Raw genomic sequence first — 12,527 nt, forward strand, 5'->3', positions numbered from 1 at the left:
ACTATTTCTCCCAGCATTACAAATGATGGGGCACTATTCCTCATTCTACTGACCGCAGGTGCTATGTAATGCGTTTACTCTCACTGACCACCAAGTCTTTTACAGATCTTCTCAAAATTCTCAGCCCGTACCTTTAGCAGAGAAACAGCCCAAAAGCATAATGTTTCCATCACCGTGCTTGACTGTAGGAATGGTGTTCTTAGGGTCATATTCAGCATTTTTCTTCCTCCAAGTTTGGCAAGTCGAGTTAATGCCAAAGAGCTCAATTTTGGTCTCATCTGACCACAGCAGTTTCTCCCAATCCTTCACTGAATCATTTAGATGCTGACTTGTAAACTTCAGAGGGGCCTGTACATGTGCCTTCTTGAGGAGGGGGGGACCTTGGAGGTACTGCAGGATTTCAATCCATGGCGGCATATGGTGTTACCAATGGTTTGTTTGATGACAGTGGTCCCAAATACCTGGAGATCATTCACAAGCTCCTCCCATGTAATTCTGGTCTGATTTCTCTCTCTTCTCATGATCATCCTTACCCCATGAGGCAAAATCTTGCATGGAGCTCCAGACCAAGGGCATTTGATGGTTATTTTATATTTCTTCCATTTGCGAATGATCGCTCTAACAGTTGTCTCCTTCTCACCAAGCTTCTTGCTGATGGTCTTGTAGCCCATTTCAGCCTTGTGCAGGTCTACAATGTTGTCCCTGATGTCCTTTGACAGCTCTTTGGCCATGGTGGGGTTTGAATGGAAGAAAGAGATTCTATGAAAAGGTGTCTTTTATACACTTAATGAGTTGTGGTTAGGAGCACCTTCTTAGATTGAAAGGACTAATCTGTGTTCCACATGAGCACATAGCCAGTCTATGGGAGACAGAATTGTTGGTTGGTAGGGGATCAAATACTTATTTTACTCACTGAACTGCCAATCAGTTTATAACATTTGTATCATGTATTTTTCTGGATTTTTGGTTGATATTCTGTCTATATCATTTAAAATACACCTATGATAAAAATTATAGACCCTTAATTTCTTTATAAGTAGGCAAACTTACAAAATCTGCAGGAGATCAAAATTTGTTTTCCCCACTGTAGCTTTGGCTATACTTCTCCTTTAATCTCAAAGGACCTTTGTGAGGTCAGGTGCTGATGTTGGATGAGAAGACATGGCTTTGAATTAGAATTTTACTTAACTCCTAAGGTGCTCAGTAGGGTTGAGTTCAGGACTCTTGTGTGGAGGAACTCAAGTGACCTCACAAACCCTTCAAACCATGTTTTTGATGGAGCTGACTTTGTGCACGTGAACTTAGTAATTTTGGAGGGGTGTCCACATACCTTTAGACCACACATTGAAGCACTTACAAGAGATCAGCAACTGTAGGATCTGATTAAAAATCATGTTGCGAAGGTTGTCATTTTTTGGCTAATTCCTTAGTATATACTGTTTTCAAGCTCAGTCAAGAATGCTTTGAAATATGATGGATCTGTACACTGTGGGATCTGGCATAGAACTCATCTTTTGTCAGCAAATACACATTAAGCACTCTTCTCTTATACTGTACTCCTGTACAAGTGTGGGCAGCATAATATCAATACTGTCTTTGTTATTTTCAGTAGAAATATTGATTCCAGACATCTTAAATGTACCCGCCAGGTCTTTCTACAGTAAATGTGCTTTGCTCTCTTAGTGGAAATCCTATTGTAGTGTTGCTCAGCTTATCAAAAGTTTATCTGCAGAAAATCTTTTCTTACAGAAAGCTTTTCATGACAGGCAGCTTACACTTTAGTCAGTTGTTCTGATTTTTGTGATCATAAGGGGTGAGGCTCTGTAGGGGTCAGCTGTTCATGGAAGTTTAAAGTGGAAGTAGCATCAATTTTTTTTTTTTTTTTCATGTTGTGTATGCATGCTAAGTTTTATATGTCACAGATGTAAACCTCTTTCATGTTCTAAGGCTGGCCATAGATTGTACAGTTTTCTTTCCTTCAACCACGGATTGAAGGAAAGAAAGTCTATCGATTCCCCTATCAACACTGACTGTGTTGATGGGGTAATCTATTATATTCTGACTGCAGGAGGTTTCTCTGTAGTCAGAATACAGTGATCGCTGCCAGCAATGATTGTACGAAAAACACCCAGCAGGCTGGTTGTACTTAAGTTGATCATTCAAATTCGGTAAAACCAGCCTTCCCATAGATTTGTCCATTTCTTGCTGAACCGTATGAATTTCTATTCGTCTGTGGTCAGCTTAAAGCTCTAAATTCAAACTCTCTAGACAGGAGAGACCTCGATTGCTAGAAGGTCTGTCTGTGTTTATTTAGCCCCTCTTTTCCAGATAAAAATACAGTATTAAAATCTGATTCTTTATAGTTGAAGGATTCCAAGTGTCCTGCCTTTTGTGTGGAAGTCCCATACCGCTATGTACCTTTAGAGTTTACTATCTGCTTTGCATGCTTGTGATCCTTTTAAAATATGAACTTTATCTCTTCCAGTGACCAAATTTCTTCCCTCACATCCTTAGTATCTTTTACGCGCATGTATTTTTACATATCAAGAGACTCCCTATTCCAGCCTGTTTGTTTACATACGCTGAGGCTGTGTTTAGGGGAAGTTCTCTTGCACACAGCCTCAGCACTGTCAATTACATAGTGGTCTGGAGAGGAGCAGCAAAGTGCACCCAGAAAGAGAGGAATTTGACACAGCTGGAAGTGTCAGATTTTTATCCTGACTGTAACTGTGAATAAATCCCTTCCACTCCGCAACTGACCAGCTCTACGACAGCATCAACCCCCTGTCCTGCCCTGACCTGGCCACTGCTGTCTACAACAACTCTCTCATCCGCTCCCCTAACAACACGAAGCATCAGGCCCCAACATCTACAACCTTGGCAAACGGACCACACCCAAAATCTCAAAGGACACAGTCGCACGCTGGAGCGATTATGGCGTAAAACCAAATCCCACCAAGTGTTCACCCATTATAAATCTGCCTTCCTAACATACACTTCCTCCCTTCACGCTGCCAAACAAGCATACTTTGTCACCCTCATCAATATCTTCTCTTCGAGTCCTCGTCGGCTCTTCTCTACCTTTAACTCTCTACTTTCTCCACCCCCACTGCCACCCAGCGCCTCACTCGCTGCCCACAAGATTGCACACCACTTCCAAAACAAGATCGACACAATTCGTAGGGACATCGCCACTACACAGACACCCACCCCACTTAGCATTCCTCACACCATACCTCCCTCAACACTGTCCTCCTTTGACCTTGCTACCACGGAAGAGGTCCTTAAGGTCTTCTCAGAAGCCTGCCTCACCACCTGCCCCCTGGACCCTGTCCCCTCACAACTCCTTCGGTCACCCTCCTCTTCCATCCTATGCTCTCTCACTCACATCCTCAATCTCTCCCTCTCTACAGGTGCATTCCCCTCCCCTCTAAAGTACACGCACATCACTCCCATACTTAAAAAAACCCTCCCTAGACCCCAGCAACCTGAACAACCTTAGACTCATCTCCCTGCTGCCATTTACCTCTAAACTCCTAGAAGGCTTAGTCTACAATCGTCTGAGCTCCCACCTCACTGACAACAACCTTCTCAACCCCTTACAGTCTGGCTTTCGCCCCCTACACTCCACCGAAACTGCCCTACTAAAGCTCTCTAATGACCTACTAGCTGCAAAAACCAATGGCCACTATTCAATACTCCTACTACTCGACCTCTCCGCGGCTTTTGACACGGTTGACCATCCCCTCCTCCTCAAAAAACTACACTCTTTTGGCGTCAGCGACTCCGCTCTCTCCTGGTTCTCCTCCTATCTATAGCAGCAGTCCTTCAGTGTTACCTAGAACGCTGCCACCTCCTCCTCACTCCCTCTCTCTGTAGGGGTCCCCTAAGGTTCTGTCTTTTTGGACCCCTTTTCTTCTCCATCTACACCTCCTCCCTTGGTCACTTGATAAGCTCCCACGGCTTCAATTACCATCTCTATGCTGATGACACGCAAATCTATCTGTCTACCCCTCACCTCACCCCTTCAGTTTCCACCCGCATCGCTAGCCTACTAAGTGACGTATCGGCTTGGATGTCACTCCACTTCCTCAAACTCAACCTTTCCAAAACTGAGCTCCTAGTATTCCCCCCTGCCTGCGCCACCACCACTGACTTCACCATAAACATCGCTAACACCATCCTCAGTCCATCCCTTCACGCCAGGGTACTAGGTGTAATCCTAGACTCCCATCTGTCCTTCCAGCCCCAGATCCAATCGCTGACAAAATCATGTAGACTTCACCTCCGCAACATCTCCAAGATACGACCGTTCCTAACCCCGGACACCACTAAGCAACTTATTCACTCTCTTGTTATATCACGCCTCGACTACTGTAACTCCCTCCTCATTGGCCAACCTCATCGTAGGCTATCCCCCCTCCAGTCTATCATGAATGCTGCTGCCAGACTCATCCACCTCACTAACCGTTCTGTATCCGCCACCCCTCTCTGCCAATCCCTCCACTGGCTCCCAGTTGCCCAACGGATAAATTTCAAAACTCTAACAATGACATATAAAGCCATCCACAACACTGCCCCAATTTATACAACCGATCTTATTTCTAAATATCACCCAAACCGTACACTCCGCTCCTTGCAAGACCTCTTACTCTCTAGCTCCCTTATCTCCTCTTCCCATGCTCGTCTCCAAGACTTTTCCAGGGCATCACCCATCCTCTGGAACTCCCTACCCCAATCTTTCAGACTATCACCTACTCTACTTGCCTTTCGGTGATCACTGAAAACCTTTCTCTTCAGGGAAGCCTTTCCCACCCTCTGCTAACTCTGGAATCCTCTACTCTTCCAACCACTCCATCCCCCACAGTGACTACCTACTGTACCATTCACCCCTCCCTCCTAGATTGTAAGCTCCAAGGAGCAGGGCCCTCAAATCACTATTGAACTGTATTGCTACTGTATTGTCTCCCACTATAATGTAAAGCGCTGAGCAAACCGTTGGCGCTATATAAATCCTGTATAATAATAATAAATCATTGCCCACAGGGGGCAATAGTGTTGTAGAAGCAACTGCGACAGGTATTATTCACAGCATGTCTTGAATGTAACAGGTAAGGGTAAACAGCAGTGTGCTGAGAGGCTGAGCCAACTGCCAGTCAGGCATCTGGGCATATCCCGACATTATTGCTTGGATCCCTAGGACCGGCTCTGTGTTGACAGCCCTGTTGGCTCAAAGCGGAGTGCACGCCTGTTGGCTCAACTAAGTGCACTCCTGTGACCCACAGGGAACCTATGGCCAAAAAAGCTTTGGCCATACTTCTAATACTTGTAGATTTCACTAGCAGTAATTTTAGCCCCATAAGCCCAGCAGTCTAAATGTGAACATGTGTGTCTGTGAGAGGGAAGAGAAAAAGCTCTGTGTAAGCGCCACGTTCTAAGTATGTAAAGCAAGTATGCGTGTTTTTTTTCTTGGTTTTGCATTTTTATATATTAAAGGGTATAGTTTTTATATAAATAATTTTTTTAGCTGTTCATGAATGCAATTCCCCATTTTCTAATCTTTTGAGGTAAATGATTATGCAGTCCAAGGGGAGATGTACCAATTAATTTAGAATTTGTAAATAATATTAAAATCAGTTGTGGCAGCAGTAATCTTTATTTTGTTTTCAATGTGTGACCCCTTCATATGCCATTGCCCCTTTTTTTTTTTTTTTTTTTTCTCCCATGCCACTCAGCTTTCCTGTAGGAAGGAAGAGAAGCTTTGTGTAAGCTCCAAGGTTATCTGGTCAGTTTGCAGAGAGCTAAAGACTAACCTTCTCTTCTTCCTCACTTAAAGTGATATTAAAAATAAATAAAAAAAACAAAACAACAAACATGTCATACTTACCCTCTCTGTGACGTGGTTTTGCACAGAGCAGCCCCGATCCTCCTTTTATCGGGTTCCCTTGATGATGCTCCATACTCCTGCCTACTGCCAAGTTCCCCAAAAGTAAGCAGCATGCTGTGGGGGCACCTGAGCAGGCTCACTCCCGGGCTGCTGCCCGTGTCTGTTCCCACACAGAGCCACGGATCGGCCCACCCCAACTTCTCTTTCTCCTCATTGGCTCACAGGCTGTGATTGACAGTCTCAGCCAATGAGGAAGGAGAGTCCCCGGAGAGCCGAGGCTCTTGTGCACATCGCTGGATCGTGATGGGGCTCAGGTAAGTATTAGGGAGGGTGCTGCATGGATAGAATGCATGAAGGTAAAAAACTTTGGGCCTTTACAACCACTTTAATGGCTCTCAGGCCTGGTGATTGGTCTCTCAGGAAGCAAGTGTTGCATTGTAGAAGGAAGGGAAGGGAGAGCTGCATGCTACTTTATTCCTGGGCCTACATATTTGTCTGTTGAATTGCTTATAAGAAAAAAAAAACTGACTATGGGCCTGTGTTAGTGGACTTTTGTTTGCTTCATGTGCGTTTTTCATTCTCATACAAGTTTATAGGAAACGCTGTTTAAGCAGGTGAGAAGGAAGACACCTACAGGCCATATGCACCATTCAATTCTGAATGGTCTCAGAAGCATCTCAAGCTGATACCATTGACATAAACTCAAATCCTCTTGATGCAGCCAGTGTCACAGGTCCTAATTCAGATTGTTCAGTGACTGCAAGAATGTTTTCATCCCTAATTTTTTTTTTTTCTTTTTTTTTTTTTCTGCATTTGCCTGCCAGTTCGTATCAAATGCTCATCTTGGTCAGGTCCGAATATTGGTTTAGCTGTCACCTTGATTACTGCCGGCAGATGAGTATGTCCATACGGCAACTTGTTGTCAGTCTGCCTTCTTATTGCTCCTGTAACCACAAGGGTTTTGTGTTAATATTTATGAGATTGTGTTCCTTATGCAGTGTCTTTGCAAGCACAGTATAAATCTGTAGTGTACACCAAAAATTGTCTATAAAATAGTTTTGCTGTCTGTGCTATGTATGGTCCTTTGTCCAGAAAATAAAAATAGGTTTCGAGGCCAGGATCTGGAGGTCTGTGCCAACACTGTTTGTCCTTTTAAACACCAGCCCTGTCTGCTCCAAGAGCCTACTTGGCAGATTGTATCATCTGCATGACTTTCATACAGTAGCAGGTTTTGGGGTTGGGTTGTTTTATATTCTCAAAGGTGGTTGACATGCAGATTCATGTATTCTATGATCTCTTCACAAAGGCTCTTTGGCTGCTCTGCCTCATTTAGGTCAGCATCACACTGCTGTGCTGGCATCATACTGTCTGTTTTGGCAAGTGTCACTGGAGGCTTGAAATGGGACACGAAAATTAATTTATTTTCCATGATGTGTCTTCCCAGGATAATATCTGCCAGCTCTTACTGCAGCAGATCCATGATGGCCTTCTGACAACAATATAAATGTTTATTTTAGATGGGGGGGTACTTTAAAGTAGAATTGAAAAGTGTAATCATGGACAAAATAAAAAAAAAATTGGAGCGGTCAAATGGCTCATTTACAATTATGGTTAGGGAGAAAAGTTGTAAAATCATGCAGTTGAGCTGTATTTTTTTACCCCTCCCAAGCTGCAAAGGCAGCAGACAGGAGTGTATACATGCCACAGCCACAAGACTTTTCAGCATCCCAAAAATGATCCCCCCCTCTGTTGTGCTTGGCAATTAGCACCGCCCACCAAATGCAACCTATTCATCTGAACGGAGCTGCGTTGCAACCACATGCAATGCATGTAGTTGTGTGGGTTTTTAGGGGTTAAAAACAGGTGGCGAGGAGGCAACATAATGCATCCTCACCTCCAACTGCACTCTGAAGTGAACTCTGCAGATCCTTTTAGAGGGTCAATGTTGTTGTAAACTAGCCCTAACGCTGGCCATACGCAGGCTGAATAAAAACAAATCTAAGAGATTACTCCATCCATGCTATACAAAGATTAACAGAAGTATAGTTGGTGGATAAAATTAAAACTGTACCTCTTCCATAGAATATCTCCAACCATAGAAACAGAACACAACTAAGGCATAGTGTTTTTTTTGTGGTGCAACACGAACAAATTATCCAATTGCTTATTAAAATAAACGTTATTAACCTAAAAATGTTAAATGTTGAGACAACGTATTGCATTACTGAATTTCAGTCCATAAGTAGCTTCCAGTATCCAACAAGGGGAGAGGAGAAGATTTCCAATGCTAAAGGTGTTTTGCAGAGAATTTAGCTTCTTCAGGAGAGGGAACAAAGGAGGCGGTAGGTAGATCAGTTTGGTACAGAACATATCTGAACTGGTCTACCTTCTTCCTCTTTTGTTCCCTCTCCTGAAGAAGTGAAATCCTCCATGAAGCGCATTGAGCATTGGAAATCTTCTCCTCTCCCCTTGTCAGATAGTGGAAGCCTGTTGAACCTCGGTGATTTATAGCAGTAGCAGTTTTTCACACTTATCCTCATAGATGCTTACTATCCTAGAGGGACATTCCCCAGAGTAAGTGGAGAACCAGGGATGGCCTGCAACGTTCTTTGACACAGGATCCCATGATTGGTTCTTAGTTCTCATTTTTGCTGGCAATTTCCTCTGAGTTAGCTGGCAGGGTGCTGTATAGGTCCAGGGTCATGGTCTGCTTTAGCAGAACCCAGACCCTGAAGACCCTATTGGGTATTCCTGTCCTGGTGGGTGAAGTGCATGTCAAAGAACCTGGAGCCTTTTGGTCTTGTACATTGACCAGGCAACTGTCAGGGAGCGAGGAGCCAGACACACAAGGAGGTGCAGTTAAAGGTAGGTTTATTAATATAAAAATAAGACAAGCTTCTATGCAAGTCCAACAGCAGAAATCGTACCAAAGCCGGGGTCAAGAGTCAGGAAGAATCGTCGCTAGAGCCGGGATCAGGAGCCAGGAAGAATCGTCGCCAGAGCTGGGATCAGGAGCCAGGAAAAATGGTCACCAGAGCCGGGGTCAGAAGCCAGGAGGAGTCTTAGCCAAAGCCGAGTCGGTATCCAGGAAAGTAATGAGTAGCTAAACAGGAGCTTGCTGTTGTGCAACAGACAGGACACGAATGCAATGGACAGCCACAAACAGCAGACTTATATGTGATAAGCCGCCACCTCCTGGGGGAGGAGCCGCAGAGGGCTGAAAGCATAAAGGATCCCACAATGCTTTGCAGACACCTAAGATGGATGCCAGCACATGGAGCAGCACAAGGTCTTAGGAAAGGTAGGACCTTGACAGCAACACTTGGAGCTCTTCCCATTGAGCTTCTGTGTGGATGGCTCTGGAGATTCTCTCTAGCAACTGTCAAACCTGGAACTTATGTCAATGACTTGTGGTGAGTATTGTGGCTTAAATGCTGGTAAGCTGAGCTCCTCTGCAAGAAACAGCTGTAGCACATGTCTTTCGAGGGTGAACTCCTCTTTGGCAATGCTCTTGATACGTGTATCCAGAAGATCACAGGAGGAAAGAGCACTGTATTGTTTCTAAAGAAGCATCAGAAAACTATGGAGTGGAGGCTGTCTTTGTCAGGAACCAGGAAGAGTTCCTTTTCATTCTTTTCAGAACCCAGGAACGAGACCGCTTCCTTTTGGAAAATGTCCTGGAGCCCCAAGCCCATCAAGAAAGTAACAAATCTTCCCAATGAAGGGGAAACTCCAAATCTGCAAGTCGGAGGATATTTGGTGGCTTTCATGGCTGTATAGATCCAAGATACCTCCAATGTATGGGTCTGAAAGGCTTTTTTTTTTTTTTTGAATTTATTTATTTGTACAGAACAGCAGGTGTCTGCCAATTCCATAGGAACAGTTAGGCAAAGACAATGATGTTCAAACATCTAAATACATCACATATCAACACAACCGCATCAGAATATAATAAATAACATAGGTCATGACTCTGTAGACACAGGGTCCCCTCAGAGGTCTGACCACCTTGCATAAAGCCGATAAAGTGGGACACTACTGCAATTTTCTTTTTTCTTTAATAATACAGAGTAGAAATAGTCAAGGAAGAGGGAACAGGAGAAGAGAAAGAAATAGGGGGAGGGAGGGGTCAAGGGAAGGTGAGGTAGTGCTGTGTAGGGAGCACTCATAAACCAGGCTGAGCTTCCAGTAGGACTCTTCGCGATAAGAGACTTCCCTTCCTCAGCATATATGAACATGTTCCATAGCCTCCAAGTTTTGCAGTAAATCTCATGTTTATGTTGGTGCGATAGCACAAGGTCTTCCATTTGGTTCAAGTCCTACTGTATAAAGCCAGAGCCCAGCAGATGGGGGCTGTGTCTCTCCATCTCAAAGAGATGCAAGACTTGGCCGCATTTAAAAGATGGTGTTGGACGGACCGTTTGTATGTTCTGGATGGTATATTCGTGACATGTAAAAGAAAATAGGCTGGATAATCCCTGATTTTTTTTGCACAATGCGAGAAACCTCCCTCTAATAGTGTGCAAGCCTAGGACAGGACCTAAACACATGTAGGAGCGTTCCCTCCTCTTCTTGACAACACCAACATTTATTCAAGATAGTTTGGGAGAACCTGTGTAAATTTGCAGGGGTTCTGTACCATTGGGTCACAATTTTGAAATAGTTTTCTTGGATTCTTGTACAGAGGGAGGATTTTAAAGTAAATCTGATCATATTGGTTTTTTGGGAGTCTGTGAACGTTCAGCCCAGGTCCTCCCCCATTGTCTTCAGGAGATAAGACCAGTAATACATACAGTTTGGGAGAATGTGCCCGTATCAGAGCAGTATTCCTCCAGTGTAGTTACTGAGTGTTGATAGCCCCTTTGGGGGGGTGATTAACAGAGAAAGTGGTGGAGTTGGAGAGCCCTTCACAGCTCAGGTTTCCCAGGATTGGATACAGGGGGGAATTTTCCACCGACATGGAGGATGAACGACATGACCATATAAAGAGGAGGAGCCCACATGGTGAAAGTATGTTTTTTAATTAAAAACAGATTGTACTGCACTTATATGTATAAAAATCATCATCTTCCTGTAAAGAGCTTGGAAGGCACCCCCATCCAAGATGGCTGCCGCGCACTTCCAGTTCTGGATGTGGCATCAGCTAGAAGTACTGGTCTGAGCGTTTCGATATCAAAAGTTGATGTCTTCGGGAGCTGCCTACGCATAAGCTTTAATGAAAGTGTAGAAAGAAAATACATTTTGCTATTATATTTGTCATAGTGTAATGTAGTCCAATAGCTGTTTTTTTCTACCACATGAGCAGGAAATGTACCCATTCGACATTCAAGTTGTCAAATATTCTCTTTTGAAGACCGGTATTACATGCACCATTTTTTTAAATCTGTTCATTTAATTAGTCTTGCATAATGCCCCCTCAAAAAACATATTTTCTCTTAAGTGTAATGTGAACAAATATTCTATAAATGAACAATATTCACTGTGCTGCATATCCTTAGCCAGCTTTCCCTCGACACCGGGCTTAGCAGAGTTTGGTTAAATGCCAGGTCTGTTTATTATTCCCGGTCTGGCTGTGATCTCTCCTCCACAGCTAGTGTGCAGATTGATTGGTGTGTGGTCAAAGATCTGAGAATCAGCAACCTGCAAAAAGTCTTGCTTTACTGCCCAGCTTGTCTTTTGCATTCTTAATTATGCCTGTGGTGGGAGTGGATGAATTATTCATAATAAATGCATTCATTCCAGGAAAAGATTTTGTGTTTGTGCTGAAAGCTTCTCAAACTAGGGCAGTCACTGAGCCGTACAAGCATTTAGATCTGGAGATGCAGCACCGACTTATCAAACCGGGGAATAAATTAGATATATCATTTTAGAGGACTGTCTGGTTGTAGTAGTTGTGATGGAATGAAAGAGAAGGGAAATTAGACAGTTTTCTTTTTTACCTTGGGACCTCAAAGTGAAATTCATATGTGCTTCCTGTACTTACTGCTACATTTGTTTTTTGCTGCAAATGTATCCTCAAAGTTACCAAAGTCCCTAGAGCACTTGTTCTGTATTTGCATTAGAGATTGGAAGATTGCTGATTCACTGCCGAAAGGAGGGACCAGTGGGAGCTGAGCTGCTAAGTCACTGCTGGGAAAGGAATCGGAGGACTTGAACGTCTGAGATAAGAAGTTGCACTAGTTCATTGCATCTGCTGTGAGGATGAATTTCTCCACAATGCCTGCAGCTGCAGGGTCAGTGGGCAGTTGAAAGCTCTGCTATTGCTTGCTAAGAATATAGCAAAATGTGCACGTAGCACCCTCTAGTGTGCTACTAGCATAGTGAAGTGTATTATATGCAAAATCTTTGTGTATGACTCATGGTAGTTGTGTGAGTCTGTGATTGAGGTTGGGTTATTACAGGTCATCTGGATGACTCAACAGGTTGTGACTCTATCGCCTCCTCCTGACTCTGGAGGACCATAGAAGTCTGTAAGTAGGAAGGGGTGGAGACCTGATAAGCTTGTTCATGGGAGTCCGGCCAATCCCAGACTGGAAGCTGACTTTGAGCCCCTAGAGAAAAGAGACTGAATATTCCCCGGAGACTGATTCGGATGACAAATGCCACTGGGGGGATGCTCAGGACATTGCTGACCTGCATG

General features: G+C 43.9%; 1 protein-coding gene across 8 annotated transcripts in view; it reads left to right on the forward strand.

Moving 5' to 3' along the window:
- JAKMIP1 (janus kinase and microtubule interacting protein 1) overlaps positions 1-12,527 on the forward strand; it is a 249,212-nt gene that overhangs the window by 41,495 nt on the left and 195,190 nt on the right. The gene's annotated exons all lie outside the window — the stretch shown is intronic.

The sequence above is a fragment of the Staurois parvus genome, unplaced genomic scaffold, assembly GCF_062004578.1.
Source record: "Staurois parvus isolate SC_StPar_1 unplaced genomic scaffold, SC_StPar_1.0 ptg000186l, whole genome shotgun sequence".
In the NCBI taxonomy this organism is placed as follows: domain Eukaryota; kingdom Metazoa; phylum Chordata; class Amphibia; order Anura; family Ranidae; genus Staurois; species Staurois parvus.